Raw genomic sequence first — 24783 nt, 5'->3', positions numbered from 1 at the left:
ATGGAATATGTGAGGATTTAAGCAGTGCATTGTAGGGCATAAGTTATTGTTAGCTTAGGTAACTATAACTGTTACATTTCACTGGTTATGTATGAGTGAACTCTGAATCTAACTATAACCTCTCAGTAACCTTTATTTTTTTTTCAGAGAATTTCTAAGGGTTTTTTAAATTCTATTTCCTAACTATAACATCTCTGTAACTTTTGTTTCTTTAGTTATTTCCTAACTATAATGCCCCTGTAACCTTCAATTTTTCAAGTGAATTTCTAAGTTTAAAAAATACAAATATTTCCTAACAGTAACTTGTAACTTTTGAGATTGAGTATGTGAGTGCATGAGTGTCTCAGTGCATGAGTGAGTGTCTCAATGGGCGTGCTAGTGTCTGAGTGGGTCTGGGACCAGCTGCATAAGTGTCTCACTGGGTGTGTGAGTGGGTCTGTGAGTGTCTGAGCGGGTTTGCAATACCTCCATGAGTGTGTGAGTGAGTGCATTAGTGTCAGAGTGGGTCTGTGAGTGGGTGAATAAGTATAGGAATGGGTCTCTGAGTGGCTATGAGACTGTCTGAGTGGTTCTGTGAGGGGGTGCATGAGTGTCTGAGTGGGTCTATGAGTGGGTGTGAGAGTGTATGAGTGTGTCTGTAAGTGGGTACATGACTGTGTGAGTAGGTCAATGGGTGGGTGGAAGAGTGTCTCAATAGATCTATGAGTGGGTCTGTGAGTGGATGTGCTAGTGTCTGATGGGGGACTGTGAGTGGGTGTATCAGTGTCTGAGTGCATCTGTCAGTGGGTGTGTGAGTACCTGAGTATGTGAGTGAGTTTCTAAATGTCTGTGTGGGTGTGACAGTAGCTGTGTCAGTGACTGGGTCATAACTGAACTGCAATAGCCCCTTTATCCAAAAAGAGTCCACAGTTTTGCACTGCTTCATTTATAAGTGCTACCTCCTTGGGTAAATTCCCAGTATGTATTTTATACTACAGCTACATAATGGCGCACAAGGATATTTCACCAGTGACCTTCTGTGCCTTTTGGCAATGTGATTATTCCTCTTGCATATTTATCCAGAAATCTGCAAATACAAAGAGCTAAATCTCTACCAAACAAGGGTCCTTCCTCTTAACTATATGAAGAAAGGGCTTATTTGTTTGGTGGAAATGTATTCATATTTCTCCGCATCAAGAACGCGTCACCAAAATTGGTGGGAAAAGTGCAGGGGCTTTTGGTGAGCTGCCCCTCATCGTGGCAAAAGGCAGGAAGACGATTGCTTACTACTAAGATGGATGGGGCAGGGCCAAATGGGTGGGGCTTCCGGTGATTTTATGCATTTATAAACTCAAAGTCATTTAAAGAGAGAACCATGGACTCTGCTTTCACCAGGTAAGGACAATAAGAAGCTACTCGTCACAGTCACTTGACTACACATTGTGCTCCAATAGAACAACGATGCGTTCACCAACACGTAGCATGTCAGAATATCTTTCAATGTGGAATTGCTGAGAAAACACACTTGCTTTGCCTTTGTCAAGTTGAGGATGTCAAGATTGTTTGCCCTTTACAGAAGTGGAGCTTCAATTGGGGCACCTGCTAAGTTTATATATGTAAATGTTTCCCGTTGAGGTGTAATTTCTGTAAAAATTAAGCAGGTCCTCATGCTAGCTCCCCTGTGCCAGTTCTACTGTCCAGCTTGCCCGCAATCTACTACCATCTTCTGCCCGTCTGCCTGCTGCCCTCTATTTGTGCCTCCTCTGCTTGTTTCTTTTTCTGTTTTCTTTTTTCTGCTTATTTTTTTGACCTGATTTCCCTTTTATGCTAATTTTTCGGCTGTCTGATATGCATTTCCTGCTTGTTTTCTGCTCTCTGTTTTGCCTCTTCTGCTCATTTTTATGCCCTCTTTTTTACTTTGCTGTTCATTTTTCTGACCTCCTTTTGGCTTCACTGCTCGTTTTTATGCCCTCTGTTTTGCCCTCTTCTGCTCTGTTTTGCATTTTCTGCTTGGTTTTGCTGCCCTCTCTTATTTTGCATTTTCTGCTTTGCCTTTTCCTGCTTGTTGTTCTGCTCACAGTTTTCCCTTTCTCCGCTAAGTTTTCTGCCCACCATTTTACCTTCCCTGCTCGTTTTTTGTCCTCTGTTTTCCCTCTTCAGCTCATCATTGATGAATGAAAAATGTTGCCTTATCTGCTTGCTTTTCCACCCTATGTTATGCTCTCTTCTTTTCTTCCCTGTTTTGCCTTTCTTCTCATTTTTCTGCCCTCTGTTTTGCCTTTTCTGCTAATTTATGCAATCAGGGAGTTGGCCACATGGTCCCCCTCCTTGGCCACTTTTTGCCCCGGAGATCCTATTCCCTGGGGCCAGTCAAAATTCAATGGGAGAGGAGGGCCACGCAGGACCCCTCCATGGGCCGATTTTGGCCATGAGTACTTTATTCATCAGGGCCTAACCACGTCAACCTGGGTTCACAGGCCAAACCCAGGGCACGAAGTGTGTGTCTCATTAGGGTCCTCGGGGGGAGCCTCAAGGCCCCAGTGGTTCCAGCTGGCACCTCGTCCCATGAGGGTTAATTTTCCCATCCTCATTGCCACAAGTATGTGGTAATGACCCTCATGGAGCTGGGTTCATTAATGAAAGCCTTTATTGTATTAAAAGACTGAGCTCCTGGGCACACCAGCACCTCCAGCTTCCGATTGTCAACTGGTCTAACTGCCTCAACCAGCACTTTTTAAAACTTTGACTTCCCACCAGCATTTCCCACGCAGTGCCGTGAATTGGTTAGGAGTCAGGAAAACTACAATGCGGTTTTCTCATTTATGCAAGTACTGGGAGTGATGTGACAGCTTTGAAAAAGATGAACACTTTTCATTATTGGAATAAACTGGGGCATTGAAAGTGGGAATATCATCTTAATCCCCAAAATTCAGGATAAGCAGAACCCAAGGTAAAAATCCCGTACAGTTACAGAATGTACAGCGATCGAGAATGAAAAACTTTAATGTGCCTCAAGCTCCAGTGATGCAGGTTCCACATGTCCTGATGCCACAGTAAAATGTAAATGATCCCCAATTTAATTCAAATAAAGTCCCAAATCATAATCAGAGTTTGTTTCCAAATCAGGGTGCATTTTAACAACTCCCCATGACATGGCAACCAAGGGCTGTTACAGAAAGCGGGTAAACCCAAAATAGTCATTGGGACCTGGGTAAATGCACAGTACAAAAGAGAGGGATACCAGAACGTAGTGTACTGAACAAATAATGTATAGCAATTTAAGAGAAATAGAAGTCAATGCAGAAATTAAGGATGAAACATTGTTATTTAATCACAATGTATCAGAAAAAGAGTTAATACACAAAATCATGTCATTCATCAAAAACAAATTAGTGCCCCAAAAGGGAGAAGGGTAGGGATGGTGGTTGTGAGAGGAGTAGTGCAGGGTTTTAGAGTAGTGACATAGCAACGGTCGAAAAACCTTATTCAACAAATGAACAAGGACTGCCTTATGAGAAAGACAGATGATATACATAAATGTCTCCAAAATAAATCAACAAATCATTCTCCCAAAGATTACAATAAATGAAATATTCAGGGTGGGAGCTGATACATGGACAGATGGTCACATGGATGGAGTGTTGACGTTTTGACCCACGGAGACGGAGGCAATGCTGGTGCCTTACTAAGGAATCTTCTTTAGGACGGGGGTGGGGCGCAGTATCTAAAATTGGGTTAAAAATGGGGTATAAGTTATTCTGAAACCCGGAAAGTGGTGAAATAATATCGAGCACACGTTCCAGATTCTGGTGGAGGGAACAGATTTACCATGTATGGGCTTGCCCCATGTGAAAGGACACATTGCTGAAGTTGCGTCACTTTTGTGACACACTCCAGCAATGCGTCACTTTTGCGCCATGCAGATACGTCAGAAATACTGACGTATCTGTAACTCCTTGCGCAATGATGCGTCATACTGTAAATATGACGCATCATTGGTGTCGCAAGGAGGGCGCAATGAAATTTGACGCATCGCTGTTTTGACGCAGCGACGCGTCACTTTTCATAAATGAGGCCCTAGGAATCTAAGACAAAAGAAGGGGGGGGAAATAATTAAGGACAATATACTAGGTGAGATCTCATGTGATCGGTGGGAAAGAAAGGAGACTTACAGAGGATGGGCTTCGTCACCGTCCCCAAGGAAATCCTTTTAAGGAAAAAACCGCCGCGTTGTGGTCGGTTGCTGGTGAATCTAAGCCGGGGAGAAAAGAGAATCGGGTGAAGCTGAATGCCTAAAAGAGTAAATCAAGTGCACGTAGTGGCATGGGCTCGATAAACCATCCACAACGTACCTGAAGGTTAAACAGATCGCCAATCCGTTCTGGAGCAGCATTCACAAATTGCCGGTATGCTCCAGGCGGCCGCAGGTGATCTGAGATGTTCCTGCAAGACCATTGCGCTGCGGTCGATGAGTCTAGGCAGTGGAGCAGGGGAGAAAAGAGTGGTGAGCTGCACACATCGCACAGTGTTACAAACTAATGCGCTTTAGGGGAGGGGATCGCACACAAGCGCAAGTTTGAATCAACCAGAATCCGGTCAGGAGAAATAGTCACATAACGCCGGGGGAGCACCAGGCGGCCACCGCTTGATTTAAATGTTCCCAAGGAAACATGGCGCAGGTGCGGGCACGTCGTGACATGCAGAAAGCGTGAACAGACACATAGGAAAGACTGCAGTTTCGGTACAATCGTTGAAACAGCTTGCAATGTGACGGGGGTCAGAATAAATGATTAAAAAGGCAGTGAATATCATGGCCTAAGTTTGAAAAAGTCAGGATGCATATATAATAGTGCATACCTATCACACACAACGGTACGGCACTAGCATTCTGAAAATCCTGTGGACACATCTGATATATTCGTTTTTTTTTTGCGGAAACTAGGTGAGGTGCAGCACAATGGGACCCTAATACAAATAGACGATGGTGGTAACTAGTTCAAACCACAATGTAAGAAGGGTAAGTGAACGTTCAATCCAATATCTAATGAAAAAACGGTGTTGAAACGACTGACAATGTGAATTTAAATGTCCTAGGATCACAGCGGTGCTACATGCATTATGTTGGAAAAGATCCTAATGCGTTGATAATAGTGCGTACCTGTCACACACGACGGCAAAGATACTGCACCCCACCCCCATCCTAAAGAAGACCCCTTAGTAAGGCACCCGCATTGCCTACGTCACCGTGGGTCGAAACGTCGACAGTCCATCCATGTGACCATCTATCCATGTATCAGCTCCCACCCTAAATATTTCATTTATTGTAATCTTTGGGAGAATGATTTGTTGATTTATTTTTGGAGACATTTATGTATATCATCTGTCTTTCTCATAAGGCAGACCTAGTTAATTTGTTGAATAAGGTTTTTCGACCGTTGTTATGTCACTACCCTAAAACCCTGCACTACTCCTCTCACAACCACTATCCCCACCTGTCTCCCTTTGGGGCACTAATTTGTTTTTGATGAATGACATGATTCTGTGTATTCACTCTTTTTATTATACATTGTGATTAAATAACAATGTTTCATCTTTAATTTGTGCATTGACTTCTATATCTCTTAAATTGCTATACATTATTTGTTTAGGACACTACGTTCTGGGACCCCTCTCTCTTGTACATGGCAACCAAGGGCAGCGTAAATAAGAGTCAGTGCCAAATTTAAGACCATGGAAAACCTGGTCTTAACATGGCGAAATGAGGAGAAATGTTTTATTTCTCCTTGTTTTTGCTGTTTCTTTGTGTGTTGCATTGGGTAGCACACTAGAGAGAGTAAACCGCCATGAATGATTGTTTATGTGCAGGTAGGTGCCCCTTCCTGCACATAAACAATCATTAATGAAATGACAATTTGCAATTTGCACAATGCAAGTGGAGAAGTGTGGCTCACTGGTTAGAGCAGGCATACCCTGAAGCATAGGTCAGACCCGGGACCAGGGTTCAATTCCCGACGCGGCAGGGTCTTGAGCTCAAATGTCCACGGACTCGATAATTCTCGCTTCGGTGCCTGCCCTAATCATGGGTTCACACTCTGCAACTTTGGGCATTAAGCTTGCTTAATCTCCACAACGGCCCTCCCCGCGGCGGGATGCCTGGCTTTCACCTTGGGGATGCCCTGTAGGGGCTATCTCACAGGGAAAATCCCGGCCGGGTTCCCAAGGCAAGCGCCGAGATGCCTCCCGGTGATTCGAGCGCTATATAAGAACATACAAAAAAAAAAAATGCAGCACACATAGAAGTTTCAAATCGCCATTTGTGATTGCTTATGTGCAGGAAGAGATACCTTCCTGCACATAAACAATCATTCCATCAACACAGGCACCCTTACACTATGGTGCAAAGATGCCTGTGTTGATGTTAGGCAGTTTAATGCAGCACCAGCACAAGGGAAACCAAAGGGACGTGCTGTTTCTTTGTAAATACAGCTAATTCCAGCATTTTTGGAATGGCAGAGTGTGGCATTAGCACTTTGTGTTTAACGCTACGCTCTTCCATTCCCTTGTAAAAATGCCCCACAGAATGCACCACGTCAGCCATTCCTTTGCAGTAATCAAGATTTATGCCATCTGTAATGTTCACAAGCACATTAATTAGCAGGCATGGCTGACAATCTCATTGCTCTGCCAATGATTATTTAATGGAGGGACAGTCCTGTCCTCCAATCAGGAACACTACGAAGAATCAACACAAAAGGCATAGCATCAGGCCACTTCAAAGATGCCTAAGAACACATTTTGGCTAGTCTAGGTTTCTGTGTGTCATTCACTTGTAACGTGATCTTGATATCTACATATATTGGATTCATTACTAATGTGTAATTAGGCTGCTAAATTTTACCTACCAATTCTTGGTCCTCAATCTGCAGCTAAATGGGTTACACAAAGCAACATTTTAAAAATTGTTGTTTACTCCCTTACCACTCAGTCAACTAGAAAGATCCTTTGAAAGAAGACTGACCTCAGCTTCCGTGCGCGCCAGCAAAAGCAACATGGAGTTGTAGTGCAGCAACAGTGGAGCAAGTGGAGGAAGTCAAAGCTGAGTAATGGTGAGCAGGAGAGAGAGGAAGGGGAGCAAAGGAGGAACCTGAAGAATAATTTAAAAACAGCTGAGTGGAACAGGAATGGATGGAGGAAGCAAACGTCAATCAGAGTGGCGAAGAAGCAATTCAGAGAACCCAGAGGGCAGGAATATAAAGAAGGGATCAGCAAACAAGTGAAGGTGAGAGAGAGCAAGACAACTAGCCACTCCATTGGAGTGCTAAAAGCAACATAAAAAAGTAGTTCCCTGAAAGTAGGTAGCTGGTAAGGAAGCTGTACTCCAGGGGAGGAACAAAGACAAGAAGAAGAAGGAAAGTCATCAAATAAGAAGCAAGGAAGTAGGATAGACAAGAAAGACAACCCATGAAAAGCAATTGGCAACCCCAAAGCCCTCTCCAAGTATTGGCCCTTTAAACAATAAGGGCCAGAGTTATCATTGTGTTGCATTGCTCTTGCATCATGCAAGGTAATGAAAGGGCAACACAACACTAAAGTCAGATTTACCTAGCAATGCAGTGCTTTGTAAATTTGGAGTAACGTAAGGCAGCACAACTTGCTACCTTGAATTACTCTGCCCCAGGGAGGTATTTGATGGGTGGAGCATGGGTGGAACATGGGTTTTCGCACGCATCCATTCATGGATTTTGGCACATTCCCACTATTAGTTGTAGACCTGGAAATGCATGGATATGCTATTTCTTCCCTGGGAAGGCGTAACAAGGAGAAATATCTTTATTTCTCCTCATTGTTTCCTCTTTCTACATAAGCTGCATTCAATAGCCCACATAGAAAGAGTAGAACATACCTCAGATTATTATTTTTATGCAGGAAGGTGTCCCTTCCTGCCCAAAAACAATGCAGGCACCCTAGCACCATGGGAAACGACAGGAATGCCCCATATAATGTCAAATATGTCCCATTCCTGCGTTCTGCCTTTCATGCAGCGAAGTGCAGCAAGGTGTCCTGCTGCTTTGTGTGAAAGTTTGATAAATCTGGTCCGATAAGCCTGTTGTATGACGTTTTAGGATCCGAGCGAAACTTCCCGATTGATGCCCTTTTATAGGTACAATTCACATTGCCCTAATATAGGCATAAAAATCATATCCATATTTAGACATAGCCCATGCAATTCAAATACAGGCATGGCTACTTCCACCCGTACCAAAAAGTCACAACGATTTCTTGGAAAATCGGCTTAAAGCAGTTAAGGACATCTCCATGCTTGAATTTTGATTTGTCCAAGAACTCATGGAGTTTTCAAAGAACTACCATTCCCTTGGGGTTCTTTTCTGATGTTATTATGCCCGACTTTACGTCAAACTAGGCACCTTCAAGGTATAAATGTGCCTTCACTTGCTCTAGCAAAGACACCGTGGTACGGAGCAGCTTGACTATCTTCTTGCCCGACACAGCTCGCTACAGCAAGTGCCGAAGGAAGCCAACCCTCCAGCTGACTCACTGATCGAGAAGTTGTCCTTTCTCTCGCCGAGAACCCCGCTCCAGTGTTTCCAAGATCCCCTTGGGGGGTGTTGGGAAATCGAGTCCGAGACAAGAGATACCAGACCTCCTTCATTCTAAACTAAGGTATGGAGCTGATTAGACCCTAAGAGAAATCTTGGATAGATTGTTGGCAAAGAAACTAAACCTATGCTACACCACACTTACTTCTTCCCTCGTACTAGACTTAGGTTAGGTACATTGGGGTAGGCGTATTTTAGAAGCACCAGTTGAGTACTTTTAGCCATTGTTATTTATGTATGTATTTATATATGGTTTAGAAACCAAACCGTGCTTTTACAGTATTATTTCATAATACTATTCTCGCTGTACGCATTATACTTTGCAGCTTGCCTTACGATTGTAGCAGTTCACTTTACTTGCATGAGAAAGAAGACTGTTCAATAAATCCTTTTATTGAAAACGCCTGTGTCTCTTTTTCTCTGCACCTCTGATGAAACAAAGCATTCACGATTGACTGAGTAAAATATCTATTTATTGTTTCTACGACTCTGAAGATACGTTTATTCTTGGGGAAACAAAGTTGTCATGTTTAGGCGGTTGTCAGAAACGAATCCCTCCTTGTTTATTCGAGAAAGTTTCTAGTGACCACTGAGCTAGCTGGCACTCACAATTAAGTTTAATATATTCGATAGAGACCTAGTCGACCATAGTCCTACGTCAAATCTATAGGATCTATTATTCCAATGTGCAGAGCCTATTGGGAATATAGGAACTACACTACATGGCGGCCAACGTTTGGTAAGGCACTAATTTAATGCTAGATACTAGAGTAACTCAGTCGTGCTTTTCTCAGAGATCCCTTTTTCCCGTAAAATACTCCAATAGACGTCTGGAGTGGGTAAAAGGATAAAATATCCACCATAACTGAGTAGGACAAAATCCTATGTATTAGTTTTTGGTTTGTTTTACGTTGAAGGATACAGTGTTCCAAAATATTGTGCACCTTGTCTATGTTTCCTTGAAACTTGCTCTGCAAACTTTCATTAAACAATGTTGAATAATGACAACAATAACGCAACTGGTGGAGCTGCAGCAAGTGCAGCCCAACCGGGCTTAGACGTTACAGGTTTCCAACAAGACGACCCGGATGCTATAATCATCCCGGAAAACTTTAGGAAAACCATCACTATAAAGCTTATAACAAATGGCCTATCATCAAGAGGTGGTAGGGTAATTTTTGTCATAGAGGCACATGAATATCGGCAGTCAGAGGTATTCTATTCATGGATTATCTTCCCTGAGGTAAATCCAGTAACACATGTCTCACTTCCACAAAGAAGAGGAATCTCCAACGGAATGCACTCCTTTAGAGCATGTTGAAACTCCACTAACATACCAAGAGCATGAGCTCTAGTTTAAAGACGCCCTACAACATCAAAATCACATTACCAGGCACGGTCCACTAGGTAGACCAGGAGCAACATGGCCGGTATTAGCCAACTATACACCACATCCTGCCATTGAAGAAATGTCAGGTGCGGAACTATTAGTTCAACTGAAATAACTAATCAAAATACATCAACAATTGGTTCAATATTAACCCTGGGCGTAGTACGCGTAGTCGCGCTACGCGAAGCTACGCGAAGCTACGCGAAGACGTTCTCGCACTACGCGAGCTTCGCGTAGCTTCGCGAGCATGCGTAGTAGCTTGCTGGTCCCGTTCGCGAGCCGTTTTTCTTGCTCGGGAGCACGTAGTGCGTGGTCGGGGCGCTGTCTGCGTGTTCGGGGATTGTAGCGTGCGACCTTACCCATGTGGTTGGGCTATGGGCGCGGCCATCTTGTTTTTTCAATTGTCCCGCCCGCCCGCGCCCCCTATTTCCTCTTCCGGGTCGCGAATAACGCGTTCGCGCGGTGCACGTCTTGTTCCGGAACACAACTACTTGTTCACACTGACAAAGTGCGTGTTTGCGTGAAATCGCGCGCGAACTTACCCAAGTGGTCGCGATGGGCGCGGCCATCTTGTTTTTCACACTGTATGCTATGGTTCTGGGCCTAGTTTTCTATTCACCTTATATCTGTTCAATCTTTTACCTATTTTCACAGTTTTTCTTACTTCTCATCTATTTCTCTCTGTCCCTAAGTTTATATTTTGCATTTTATTTCTACTTTTCCACCTTTCTTTTTAGCTTTTCTACTGTTTTATTTTACTTCTTCATTTAAGCTCCTACTTCTTCCCCCTAACTTTTTTTCCTTTTGTTCTAACTTTTCTTTTCCACCTCCACCCCAGAACCATGGCAAAGGGGAGCACAACCGGCTCGAAGGGCAAGGCGCCTGCGCCCAAGAAGAGCCGGCTGCCTTGCGGCAGAATGCGACCTGCAGGGGTGCAGGCCCGGAATCTTTTCGGGGAGGCGGAGGTGGCCGCCCTGGTTTTTTTCATGAAGCGCCACCTACCCTTGACCTTGGCAGCAGGCGGCAGGCCAGGGTCCGGTTACCTCCCAGAGGAGCGTCACCGCCGGTGGGCGAAGGTGCGCCGGGCAGTGTACCGTCGCTCGCAAATCCGGCGCACCCACCAGCAGCTGGCCCACAGGTGGGCAGACATTCTGGACAGGGAGCAGGACCTGTTGGATCTGCTAGGTGTTGAAGTCGTGGGGCTTGGTGAGTAGCTAGTAATATTAATAATTTAATATATTATAGTAGTATAAGTATTGTGTATAATTCTTGGACGAATAAGTAACACGGTTACTGGTGCGCTTAGTTACATTGCAGATGAATTCCGTCTCAAATTCTTCTGTTATTGTATGACACAGGTGCTGCTCGCCACTTCTCTTACTGGTTTGTAACTTAGCGCTGGCTTGGGCTGCTGATTATTGATGTTAGAGTTTTTAGAGAACTGAAGTTAGTTGATGCTATTGCTAGAGTCTAGTCCTTACATTGTCCTTTAGTGAAATAGTGGTGGATGGATAGTATTAGTTCATATTTTTTTAACGGTCTGCATGACGCCTCCTCGGTCACTGAATGCTTAGTTAGTTCTTATTTACCCCACCCCTCCATTGAAACCGGTTTGAGTTTGTTTACTGAGTGGTAGGCTTAGCAGCACAGCAATAGCATGGTCAGGTGAGTCAGTAGCAGTTCTGATGCAAGCAACCAACAATTACGTGTATGTACAAATTTATGCATGTGTCCTCCATCTCATCATCTATGCATGTTTGCGGGCAAAAATAAAATTGCAATGCTGACTTACTGAACAATTGGCCCGTCTGGATTCTTGAATAGGTGTTGTAGGTCAGGTGGTACTGGCTTCCTTAGTATATTCTGCAATCAGAATGTTTATGGCACATTTGATTAGTGTTCTATAAGTAGACGGTCTGTGGATCTTGCAAGCCAGTAGTCATTTATACTTTGAAGTCAATTTTATTGGAATCGTTGTTCCCTAAAATGTTTGAGAGGATTTTTGAATGAGGTCTTTGTTTCACAGCACTTAATGTTTCTCTTTCTTTATTATTTCTTACATGATCAGCACCACCCAAGGGCAAGAAGACGGGGTCCGAGTTGGCGGGACAACCACAAGAGGAACGCTCCTCTACCGCGGATCCTGCTGCTGGCCCCAGTAAGTCCTACAGTGCTTATATTAACAATTATATTTCCCTAACTTTTTAACGCACTTTATTTTTTCCAACCGATTAATCCTCCTTCCTAATTCAATGTTAGCAAAACCTTCTTTGGTCTTAAATTTGTTTTCCAAATTTTGGGTCACTAACTATCCAATGCCATCCCTGACTTTCAGTTCCTTCAAACTGCCTCTGCCCCAAGACTCTCTGTGCTACTACTATTAGACTGTGTGTAGCTAAGCTTGCCCTGTGGGCCACTCTTTAGTTAAGGTATTCTTTTGAATAAAGCTGTGATAGAATAGCTGTAGGCACTGGGTCCACTCCTGTCTTTTGCGTTGTCCTCTGTAATCTCCAGTCTTTGTCAATTCCCACCAACAAAAATGCACAACCAGATGTTTGCCTACTAATTTTTGTTCAGTTAGTATACTTCTACTACTGTTGTGGTTATTATTCTCTGCACATACACATACAGAACTATGCACAAGAAATTAGGATGTTGTTGATGTTGGTGATAGGGAGGTTGGACCTTACCCCCTGGTCACAGAACTCAGTCAGAAGAACCCATAATCCAATGACCGTCTAGTCTACCTACCTAAGTGTCTTGGTCATAGTCATTTATTTGTCCCACTCCCGACCCCCACACGAAGATAGTTAGATACACCCAATGATTTTATTACACAACCCAGAACAGAAGAAGAAGAAGACCCTTTCGCTCACTCACTCGTTTCACTCCACAACACCCCAGACACTGAAAATAATATACCACAGAGTCTACGTGCAAGTCCAAAACCTTTATTTTTTTTAATAACAAGCTTTGTATTGTTGTAACTTGTAAGTATTTCCATGAAAAACATCCTGCTCCACCATGCAAAATGAAGATTAAATACTGTACATTTTGTACATCTAGTGCACGATAGAGAAATGTGTGAATTGTGGGAGACCTCTCACCGTTGAACGTATACTGTAAGTGGTTACACATGCATCTTTCGAAAGCTCTGCAAATCCCTTGTTTCGTAAAGCAATCTTCTCTTCTCATCTGCCTATGAGAAAAATGTTGCACGTTAGACAGTGAATAGCTCAGGCTAACTTTCCAAAGACTAGAGTAGGAGTAGATTAGATGACCCTAGGGACCATCTAATAAATGAAAACTAAACTCTGTCTAATGTGACTGCTGTACATTAGGACGCAATTTGGACTAGTTACACTGTCACAACGATTCATGTTATACGTAACTGTTTTTTCAATCTTCCTTCCTGGTTAAAAAAGTACAACTAGTAAAATAGGGGGAGGTGTGCAGGCATCTAAAAAGGGGTACTTGATTTCATAGGTGCACAATCAATACTAACCACCAGTGCCGACGGGGCCAGCAGCGAAGAGATTGCCATCCAGGAGGGGACAGAGGATGCGGCACCTGCAGGAGCATCAGTGGGGGAGGAAAGTTCAGCGGTGGGCGGTGGTAAGTTATATTCATGACTTATTTGCATTACTAGGTGGATGGGGGACATTTTTTTCCTCACTGTGCTATGAGACTTATTAAGAAAGTATGAATTTTAAGTTGTACTGGACAATATACAATGGTTGAAGAAGACACCCTTTGTAGCATTACCAGTTTTAGTTGAGTAAACAAGGCCTCTTCCATCAGACTCCAACTCAGCTGTGAAACTTATGGAGAAGACTAAAAGTCAGATCAGATGACCTTGAGGCATGTGTTGAACAAAAAGGGAAAGAAGTGAACTAGGGTGGAAGGAGGAAGGGAGGACTCAGAGATGTAATAATAAGACTAACTACCATAGAAGGATACTTTGGAAGGTTCATTCACATGGCTGATATGAATCGGATGCATGGGTTGTTAAAGGATGGGTAGAACTGTAAGGTCAAAGAAAATGCAGGCCTGGTTGGGCAAAAGAATATGGGTGCATGGATACAGTGGATAGCAAGAATCATGAGCGGAGTTTGTGTCAATGAAACCCAAGGCAAGGAAGGAGTGGACGCATGGGTGGATGGGTTGCTGGTGAAAGTGAAACCAGCTAAGCCGATAATAAAGAATGATAGACATTTACTTTTAATGGAGAGATGCCCCCTAAATGTATTTGTATTCATCATAGGTGAAGACTGTCACTGGAAGCAGAGTCCTACTTTGAAAAAATAAAAGGAGATACAAAAAAGACTTTTGTTCTTATGTTTACTCAAGCCCACCCAGTACTAGGGCAAGTATAATGTCGGAAAAAACTTCAACAAATGCTACAGGGAGGGGAAGCAGGAGGACAGATTAGATAGATACTAAAAATTGACACCAATTGTATGGACTGCGCTTGATAGTGCTACAATGCCACTATGTACTGGTGAATTCATTATGAAGAGTTTGCTACAATTCTGTTTCTTTTTTTATAGATACTCCTACTCCTTCCTCAAAACCATCACAGAAGGAGTTGGCAGCCAGGGCCCGGCAAAGGAAACTGCAGGCCATTGTGGAGGAGTACCGCAAGCTGGTGGCTGAGGCTGAGGAGGAGGAAGAGGCGGCGGCAGCAGCTGCTGCCTCCAATGCGTGTGGCCCCAGCCAGGCTCCACCTGCAGGAGTACGGCGTCGTGGCCAGGCAGCCGCTCACCGCCACCATTCAACATCTGCCACCCCCTCACAGCATGGATGCAAATGTAGGTGCCGTGCATTTCGGCAACAACTTCTCCTCCGGGTGGCCAAGCTGGAGGACCAATTAGAGGAGCGTGTAAAGATTTTAGTGGACAAACACCTCAAAGCCCGCCAATTGTAATGGACCCTGTTGATTTGCCCCTTTTTTAATACTTTTGTTGGTGGGTGGGAATTGGGTGTTGGGGTTATTTTTGTGGGACATTCTTTGGACTTGGACTATGGCTGGGGTTAGGATGGGGATAGGAGGATATTTTTATACATGAATAAATGTTATTTATTTTTAACTAACACAGATATGATATGATGTTGTTTTGTGGTGGGGTTACTGTTGTACGTCACAAGGTTTACTCTAGATGCAGGGCAGCGGCCAGTGTTTGATTGAAATACTTTATTAACTGACCACATGTGTAACATGCAAACAGATAGATGCTGTGCCCCTCACTCAAAGTAACATTTGTCCTATTAGTACTACCAGCCTCTCCTCCATTAGACCTCCCAGCAAACTGCTCTTCTTACCTGTGATTGATGATGATTACGTTTGGCACCGCAAGGACTGCATGGTTTCCCAAGACAACGGAGAATATGCCGTGGTTGTGTGATAGTAGTCGAGTAGACTCCTAGTCCTAGACACTGGGACTAGCATTGGAAAACAAAAACAAAGAGACAGTCATTTGCCTGAGAAAGAATGTGAGAGAAGTAGAAAATTACAGTACATAATACGGACCAAAAATACAAACAATATTGCAACAGCTAAACGAACTCAAAGAAATCAATGGTGTCGGGGACTGAAAAAGTAGAAGAAGATAACTGTAGTTGCGTTGGAGTCATTAAAATACAATACAAATCGTAAACGTACATGCTCTAAAATTAAATTCAAACAATGCCAGCAATGATTTACATTTATTCGTTGGGTCACTTTGGGAAATTAATTGCCTTGTACACTATTACATAGAGTAAGCGTGGGTGGGCAAGCAGAAGAAGATCCTCGCCCTGCCTCGTTGACTTTTGATTTTATTAGTGTTGGTTTCACCACTTCTGCGCCAGCAAGCATGTGATCTATTGTTGGTGTATATTTAATGTAGTAACATCACACCTCAATAAAAAACCACACAGCCCGGGGGAAGAGGGTTAGGGTTTGATGAATGGATGGGAACGGGGGTTTGGGGAAAGGTTTGACAAAGAAAAACAGTACGCATGGAGACAACAAGCAAAACAATGAAGACGATGATTGCTGATCCACAATTCCACAATAAATGTAAAGTCAATTAAGAACAACGAAATGGATGCACGATGAAGGTTTCATTAACTGGATGGTTAATAAGAAGTGGTAATTACTTAACTATTACTACACAATTCAAAGAAAGTACTTCTTATGATATGAATGATATGACTTTTGCCTAGGCTGTATGCCCTCTGAGAAACCGTAATACCTGTTGTAGCGGGCTGAAAGCTAGCCAGCAAAATTTAGATACTTTAAGTGAACAATCAATTACCAAACACAAGCATAAAATAAATGAAGAGGAAAAAGGAATCAAAGAAAAATATGAAAATGATACTAAAGTTAATGTATTATCCAGGGCCAAATGTGTAGTTGTATCTCGTCATTCATTTTTTCCTCCCTTCCATGGACACTGTTGTGACTGATTGATTGATTATATCATCCTTGGGCGCCTCTGGCAGAATGATGAGGAGGATTGGTAAGGTAAGTGTGAGTTGTTGCTCCACGTATAAATATAGTAGCGCTGGGTGAAAGGCCGGCCTGTAAGTGTTGATGAAAGAAGAAATGGGGTATTACAAAATAAGTTAACAGAATGAAAACATAGAAATCAATTACGGTGTAGTGCGAAAAAGACAAAACTCATGAGCGAGAACATTTTCAGACTGAGGCTAATTGGATACATTGATTAACTCTACTCTTCTAGTTGCACAGCAGTCATCAGAAAGAACAACAAGATAGGAGCCAGCACAGAACAGTTACAGGGCCACAACACCGGGACGTGAGTCTGTGGCCCAAAGTCCATTTACCTACATTTTTCAGAGTTTCAGACAAAAGGCATATACATACATCAACCTAGTATTTCCAAAGCAAGTGATTAATGTAATTGTAAATCAATGCGCCAATGTCAATCATACCACTATTCCATTCCACCACTGCACACACATGTAGCCTAGGTCTGCTGTGCTTCTTCTTGATTGGTTGTGTGTTTACCTTGTATTCCACTTCCTGAACATATTCCATCATTCATCTCTGATCAAACTGACTGACATCATCATCGGTGTGGCACGTGTACGTGTTCTCCAACTGACCAAAAACAGCAACTCAGTATGCATTGAGTGACTACGATTAAGTCCAGACTGCACCTGCAGTAGTAGGAGTACAATTGGATACATATTATTAAACAACATGGAAACATTGACCATCACGCGAGACACAAACACTTTGAAACTACTCGACTTCATGCACATTTGCTCTGAGTCAGCAAGCAGCCAATGCAATGTATGGCATCATTTATTTCATATACCTGTCTTTCTCTTCTTTGTGACTGTCAGATCACAGATGCAGCAGAGCCTTCTGAAAGTGATGACGAGTTTACTTTAATTTTGGAGCCCTGTTCAAGCTCTGACATTGAAGAGTTGTATATGCCTGCAGACAGAGGTGTAACCTTAAGACAGTGATGCATTTCAGATTGGAAACAAAACAGAAGATGGCTTTAGTCACGTACGTTTCAATTGTTATGGAGGGACTGTTAGAGGCTACATTATTGCACTATTGTCCATCTCCATCCAAAGTATGGCAAGATGGAAATGTATTTAGGGTGAGTCAGGAAGATGGAGCAGGACTCTGATGAGCAGAGTGCACAGTAAATGCTCAGATGTCCAACTCCAATAGGTAATTAAAAGAGAAAGGAAGATGGAGTTGGTTTTCAAGTTTGAGTCAGAAAGACAGATACACACAAATAACTAAGGAAGGGAGAAATAAAGGAAGGGAGAATGTAACAATTTCCAAGCCTAGTTGACAGGGAAGAGGAGCTCGTCCTCAAACCCTGGTGGCTCTTCTGACAGAAGTAGGTCCTGTAACCCAATACTTATTTCTTCCGACTCGCTCTCCTCTTCCAGCTCTGATTCACGGACTTGGTAGTCTGGTGGTATCAAGTGCTGGTTCATTTTTATCATGGTTAACCTCTCCACGCTTTTGGGAGAGAGACTGGTCCTTCTCACAGTCACAATGGCACCAGCAGCACTGAACAAACGCTCAGAAGAGACACTTGCAACAGGGCAAGCTAGATACTTTATCGCCAGGCTGCTGAGCAGTAGCCATTGGCTTCTTGTCCTATACCAATACACCAATGGGCTTTGCTCCATGAACACCTCTGTTGTGTCATCCAGATAGGCCTGGACCATCCGCTCAATGTTCATTGGTGCTCTGGTTTGCTCGTCCTCTTTTTGCTTTGCGACAGCAACGGACTTCCCCATCCCTTTCTGTAGAAACCAAGCAGCTATTTTTTTGCTTGTGTCTGATGAATCAGAACCTGTTGGTGCGGTTGGTGTTATTGTTTGTGTTGGTGACTGCTGGGAAGCAAACGCACTGCTCGCATGCTGTTAAGAAGAACTTGACTCTGTAGGATGCTCAGTAGTACTTGCACTGTCCTGGGCTGGCACTGGCAGGCCTCTAATTGAGAGCCGTTCATTTTCTAAATCAGTGGCTTCCTTGGCTATTACAGTTTTGTACTTGGAAACATCCTCTTCTGAAAAAGGAATTACTGCATTACTGTTCACAAATAATTTGTACCGTGGGTCCAAAATTGTGGCAGTAATGTAATGTTGATGTGACACAATCTTATTTTGAATCCTTGTATTCTCAGATAAGCGGCTTGCTAAGGACTTCGCTAAATTACATGCTTCACGTTTTCCTTCCACACCTTCGTACGTTTCAGACACCTCCTTCAGCTCTTGCTCAAGCATGTACAACAATGGGATTGCTTGGCTCATAGTACAGTCCTCCCTGCTGACTGCACGTGTGAAGACCTCAAAAGGAAGTAGCATCTCAGGCAGGCATTTAATGAGGTCCCATTGCCACATCTCAACGGTCATGGCTTTAACATCATTATCCCCTGATCTTCTTGTCATGACATAAGCATTAAGTGGTATGTACTGCTCAAACAGCCGTTCGAGCATGTAATACGTAGAGTTCCAACGTGTTGGTACCTCCTGAATGAGTGCTTTGACTGGCATGTTACACTCACGTTGAATGACCCGTAGCTGCTTCCGGGCTTTAAAAGAATGATTGAAATGCGTGCAGATTCTTCTGCAAATGGTCAGTAAGTTGCTGACTTTGCTTTCACTTTTCAGAAAGTCTTGAACCACAATGTTAATGCAGTGTGCCAAACACGGGACCTTAACTACATTACTGCCATTGTCGGTGGCAACAAAACCAATATTGAGGCCTCTTGGTTGGAGCCATTCAAAGACCTTGCTGTTGAACTCATCCAAAATGTTTGCAGCAGTATGCGATTTCTCCATAGCAAACATGGCTACAGTAGCATGTTTGCGAGTATCATTAAAAATCTCAGTAGTGTCAATGCCGGTAGATATCTTGTTTCTAACACCTGAAAAAGAGATCCAGTGTGCTGTGATGCACATGTAATCTGTGGCTTGACTACTGCTCCACATGTCTGTTGTCAGGTGGATACTATGCACAGCACTCTGCTGCAAGGCTTTTCCAAGCAATTCCAGCACGTCGTGGTGTAGTGCTGGAACAGCAACTCTGGCAAAATAGTAGCGGCTGGGAACATTCAATTTTGGGCAGAGGGTTGACACAAATTCCAGGAAACCCATCCCTTCAACAAAAGAAAAAGGGAGAAGGTCCAGAGCTAACATTTTAGCAAGCTTAGCATTATACAAACGTGCTATTGGGTGGTTGCGCTCGTACTTCCCCTCCTGCCTAAACATGCTAAGAATGGTACGCTGCTTGCTATTTCTTTCAGATATGCCCGATGCAGTACTTCGTGTCGCAGACTTCGTACCCGTACTCCTTGGTGTCTCCGGGTTACTCTTACTCTGGTGCCACTGAGATGTTGCTGATCCGGAGGATCTGGGTTCTACCACTGCAGTGCTGGGGAGTGGGACAGGGGTACTTAGTGTAACACTACCAGATAGAATGTCTCCCTCTTCATCCTGTCCGGTTACCCGTGGACCTTCTACTGCTTCCCCACCAACATTAATGGTTCCTGCTTTTATGTTACGTAGGTGGTCCTCCCACTGGATTGGGTGGTGTTTTTTCATATGGGTCATTTGGCCTCCGGTACCATAGTTTGTGCCAAGCTTACCACAACTAACAGAGGAATGACAAATGGAGCATATAGCAATGTTGTCCTCATTTGCGCTAACTGTAAAGAAGTCCCACACTGGGGAGCTTAACTTTTGTCTCCTGCTAGAAGTGCCACTTCCAATGCCGGATGAAATGGAGGTTGTGTGGTGAACTGCACTATGTGGCTTGAGGTTCGGTAAGAATCAGAACGAGATTTTTGGGTCTGTTCGCATATGGATGAGTCTGGTATCTACGAACCGTAAATGACGAGATTAGTACATGTACGTGTTTTCGATACACTACGTGGAAGGGTTTGTCTTTATTTACGGGTTTTTATTTTGAAACCTTCGGGTTCCATTTTAGATATAGCATCCATTTTGTTTCTTGCCCTCACGGTAGCCAGCGAACGGACAATGTCCGCTTGATGACCCTGGGATTCCCAAGCTCTTGCGGAAGATGCATACTCCTTTGAATGTGTCTTTATGACTAGGGAAGTGACACGTCAAAAGCAGATGGCTCCGCTCGAGGCTCATCTTGCCTTGCCGGTCTATTGTTTCAGCCTTGCCCGAATCCTTTGATCCTGTGATCACGCTTCCGATATTGCCCCCACACTTCTTTCAATCTGTTGTCTGTCCTTGTTTCCCTGCACCTGTTTCTGTCCCTTCTCTTAGATCGTTTACGACTAGAATGAAATGTGCCTAATGGTGGGATAGTGTGCTTTTACAGTTGGGAACTGACATGTTTCTGTAATTATGTTCCGGGCTTCTGAAAACATGAATGCGATCCTTTTGAAGTTTACTGTGGGAACTGAGTTGTAACCTTTTGTTCGCTACGTTGTGCTATGGCTAAAATGTGTATAAAAGGAGCGATCCACTTTTGCAATTTGAAGCAGACTCTCTGAACATACACTATGTTGTACTTCTAGCGATTTCTGTGTCCCTGCAGTAATAAACGCTGATCTTTGACGCCGAAGGAAGTGTCCTGTGTCTCTGTAATTTGTACGCCGGAGCACGTATCCCCACGAAGGTTTCAGGTGTTGTCCCCTGGCACCGCTGGGCCTTAAATCAGCCTAGTCCTTCAGTTGGCGCCCAACGTGGGGCGACATCATGTGGTACCGGTCCAAAGCCTGACGATCGTGAGGAACTTCGTGTGAAATCTCAGAGGGAAGGTCCACCCCGCTTCATCGATCCTGTTGTCGAAATAAGTGGTCCGAAGATTTTTCCCGTGAAGATTCCCGCTTCCTGACGGCTGCGACGGACTGATGCCCTGACTGTCGACCTGTTTTGGCGCCCGGCGTAGTCCTTTGTACGGCGAGACGATAGATGGGCCTTCCTGGTGACGCCATCGGTCTTTCAGTTAAGTATTTGTGGGTCGCTCCCAGTTCTTAGGTCAGCTCTGTGGTTCCTTTTTGGAACATTTGTTTCAAACTTGAAAACTTGGCATTTGTTTGATATTTGCTTAGTACTTTGAAACTTGGTTGATTGCATGGTTCCATTGCATTTTTGGTAAATTCGGTTAGTGTGCATGATGCCTGGCCGTAGTATCTTGTTTGGTTTTCTTAGATGTTGCAACACGGATTCCCGGTTGGAGGACTCGTGTCCGATACCTCCAGTCGGAACTCCGATTTATGAGCTCTATAGTAAACATGGAGTGGGCCCCATTATATATAATGCATTTTGGATTCGTTATACAAGGAAAGATGGTGTCCTTAGTTGGCCACCCCATGGTAGCTTTGAAACTGAGATTTTAGAAAATCTTGAAGCAAAATTGTTTAAAAAGAAAGCTAGGCCAGCAATGTTTGATTCCTTTAGGTTATGGCGCAAAGAGGCCAGACAGAAAGAAATTAAGCTGGCTAAGAAAAATAAGACAGAAAGTGTCCTTTCGATAATGCAAGGTGCAGAACAGCATCAGCGAGACACGGCAGAGAAGGAAAGGGAAGTTTCTATCAGACAGCATAGCATGGCGGTGGATAGATGTTATCCGGTCTTGCCGTCGAGTTCTGATAAGAAGGAAGAAGAATCGAAAGAGGATCCCTTGTTATCCTATTTACTAAAGTCACCACCTCCTTATGCACAGGGTGCTATAGCCCCTATAGTTCCTCCTGTTCTTCCGCCTGTTGTTCCAGCGGCTATTGGTCCGCTTGTAGTTGGCCCTGTTCCTTCAAATCCCCTTGTTCTTCAAGTGGGCTCTCCTCCTTTACCACCTCTTGCTCCTGTTCTTCCTACGGCTCCTCTGCCTGTAGTCTCTCAGTCTACTGCTACTACTGCTCCTGTTATCTTGGCTACTTCCACTGCTCCTACGTTTAGTCCTAATATTGTTGCTCCTGTTCTTCTTTCCTCTTCTCCTTCTGTTCGTAAACGTATACCTCATTCTATTGCTAATTTCTATTCTCCAATTTTCGGATCGTTCTTTGAATCCGATGCCTCTGACATCTCTCAGAGACGTAGTCAAATGCCTGGTGTAAGGGAAGGTGAGGTGTTAGAATCTATTGCGCGTAGGTGGATTAGACATCCTGCTAAGTACACTTCACGCATAGTTTTCGATATGTTCTCTCAGTTTAATGAGCCCACACAGAGATTCGTGTTCGAAGAGATGTGCAAGTCATTAAGAGAAGAGTGGGATGATGATGAGCTAGATATCGTACCGCCTGATATGAATGAGCTCCAGAGTCAGTTTTCAAACGGTATGATTGTAGGTAGTGATGTACGGCGTGCATTAGAGCGTTTGTTAGCTTTTAGATCCACAGTGTCTTCGAAAGTATCGTTTGACGACGACTCCGGTGACCTGAAACTGAAATCTGGTCAGTATCCTATGCGAGAGGTCCCCCCAGTGTGGAGGCCAGGTGATGCTACTGCCGTTCCTCCAGTTTTGCCACACTTCAAGAGAGTTTGGATACACCTCCCATGGAAGCGATCAGAAGTCTTGCAGGTGAAACAGTCTTTGCCTGACCCACGGAAGAATCCGGCGGGTTATTACAAGGAGTTATCCCAATTCGTAGATGCTTCCATTATGAACCTTGCTGATATCGACATGTTGTTTGGTAATGTAGTACCGCAACCAATTTGGGCGAAGATTCGTAATGAGAATCATATAGTTGAGCTAGGTGGAGATTGGGCTGCAATTGTAGCGGCCGATGGACAGCAAAATGGTGGGTCCAAGCCTGATCAGTTAATTACGGATTTACCGAAGAGAATCATTGCGCTCATGAAAACACTCATGCCAGCAATGAGGGTGAATTGGGACAAATTGTCTGCTTGCAAACAAAAGAAAGACGAGAGTGTCTCCGATTTCTTTACTAGGTTTGAGGAGGCATTTCTTGATCATAGTGGTCAGGATATGAGCACTGAGGGAGGTCAGCGATTATTCGTCGATAAGTTCGTGTTCAATCTGTTGCCTGAGCTATACAACAAATTGAAAAATTCTAAAAGTGCTTGGGCTGTTTCCACCACAGCTCAGATATTAGCAACGGCTCACTATTATGAGAATAGGGAAAAAGAGGAGAATGATCGTACAGAAAAGAAAACGAAGGAGCTAAAAACTAAGGTCTTATTGCAGCAAGCGTATCCTCCGCGCTCGAATCAGAGTGACTCGCAACAGCAGCATGTGCAGTATCAACCACAGGTGCAGTATTCTAGGATGCAGCCGCGCGCTGAATACTCAACATCCAGACCTATGGTTGGGAATAATCAGTGTGCATATTGTAAGGGTGAGGGCCATTATAAGTTTACTTGTCCTGTTTTACGTGACCGAACGAATGGTGTCTCGGTTCGAGGAGGTCGTTCTAGTTATCAGCAAGTCTCTCGAGGTAGAGGTCGTGGCATCTCACAAAATCAAAATGAGCGTTCTGCTCCTCCATCGAACACGAACAATTGTTTTGACCAGCGGAATGCGTTGCCTGGTAGATCTGCGCAGTATCATGTGGATAACTATTATGTTGAGCATGAGATTGGTGCAGACAACGATTTCTTGGACAGCCATAGACAAAGAGAGGGAGTAGTATCAGTTCCGGTTGATCAGAGAGGACCTTACGTCGCAGTTACCACATCGGGCGTAGTTGAGCCTTTTCTGTTGGACACTGGTGCAGCGAAAAGTTCCATCATGCATTCGAAACTCCCTGGCGCACCTTTGTCTGGCTTAACTAATGTTTCTGTTGGATTCTCTGGCGCCCCGGTTAGCAATCCAGTTTCTAGCCCTTTGTCCCTAATGATCGGGACACGTGAGCTGGAGGCTCCTTTGATTTTGACTACTGGTTGTGGTGAGAATCTCTTGGGTCTGGATTTGTTAAAGCGGTTATATGCGACTCTGTATTGCTCTCCTACGGGAGTGGAGCTTACATTAGGTCAGAGAGTGATCTCTCCTATGTATTTGTCAACTGATAAGCTCCCACCGGAATTGAGTTCCCTTCCTGAGTCTTTATGGGCAACAGGTCCCAATGATGTGGGCTTAATGGAAATACCACCTTATGTAGTCCAGTTAAAATCAAATGTGAGATTACCGCGTATCCCCCAGTATCGTATCTCTCTTGATGGCGAGCGAGCGCTATTAGCGATCATTTATGATTTGATCGAAAAGGGTGTTATTGAAGAAACTCGGGGAAATGTGTGTAATAGTCCTGTATTACCTATTTTGAAACGAACTGACCCATCCAAGCCTCCTGTGTACCGTTTTGTATTTGATTTGAG

This window comes from Lissotriton helveticus, chromosome 2_1 (assembly GCF_964261635.1).
Source record: "Lissotriton helveticus chromosome 2_1, aLisHel1.1, whole genome shotgun sequence".
Classification (NCBI taxonomy): Eukaryota; Metazoa; Chordata; class Amphibia; order Caudata; family Salamandridae; genus Lissotriton; species Lissotriton helveticus.
The sequence above is the reverse complement of the archived record's forward strand: the minus strand, read 5'-3'. Positions refer to the sequence as shown.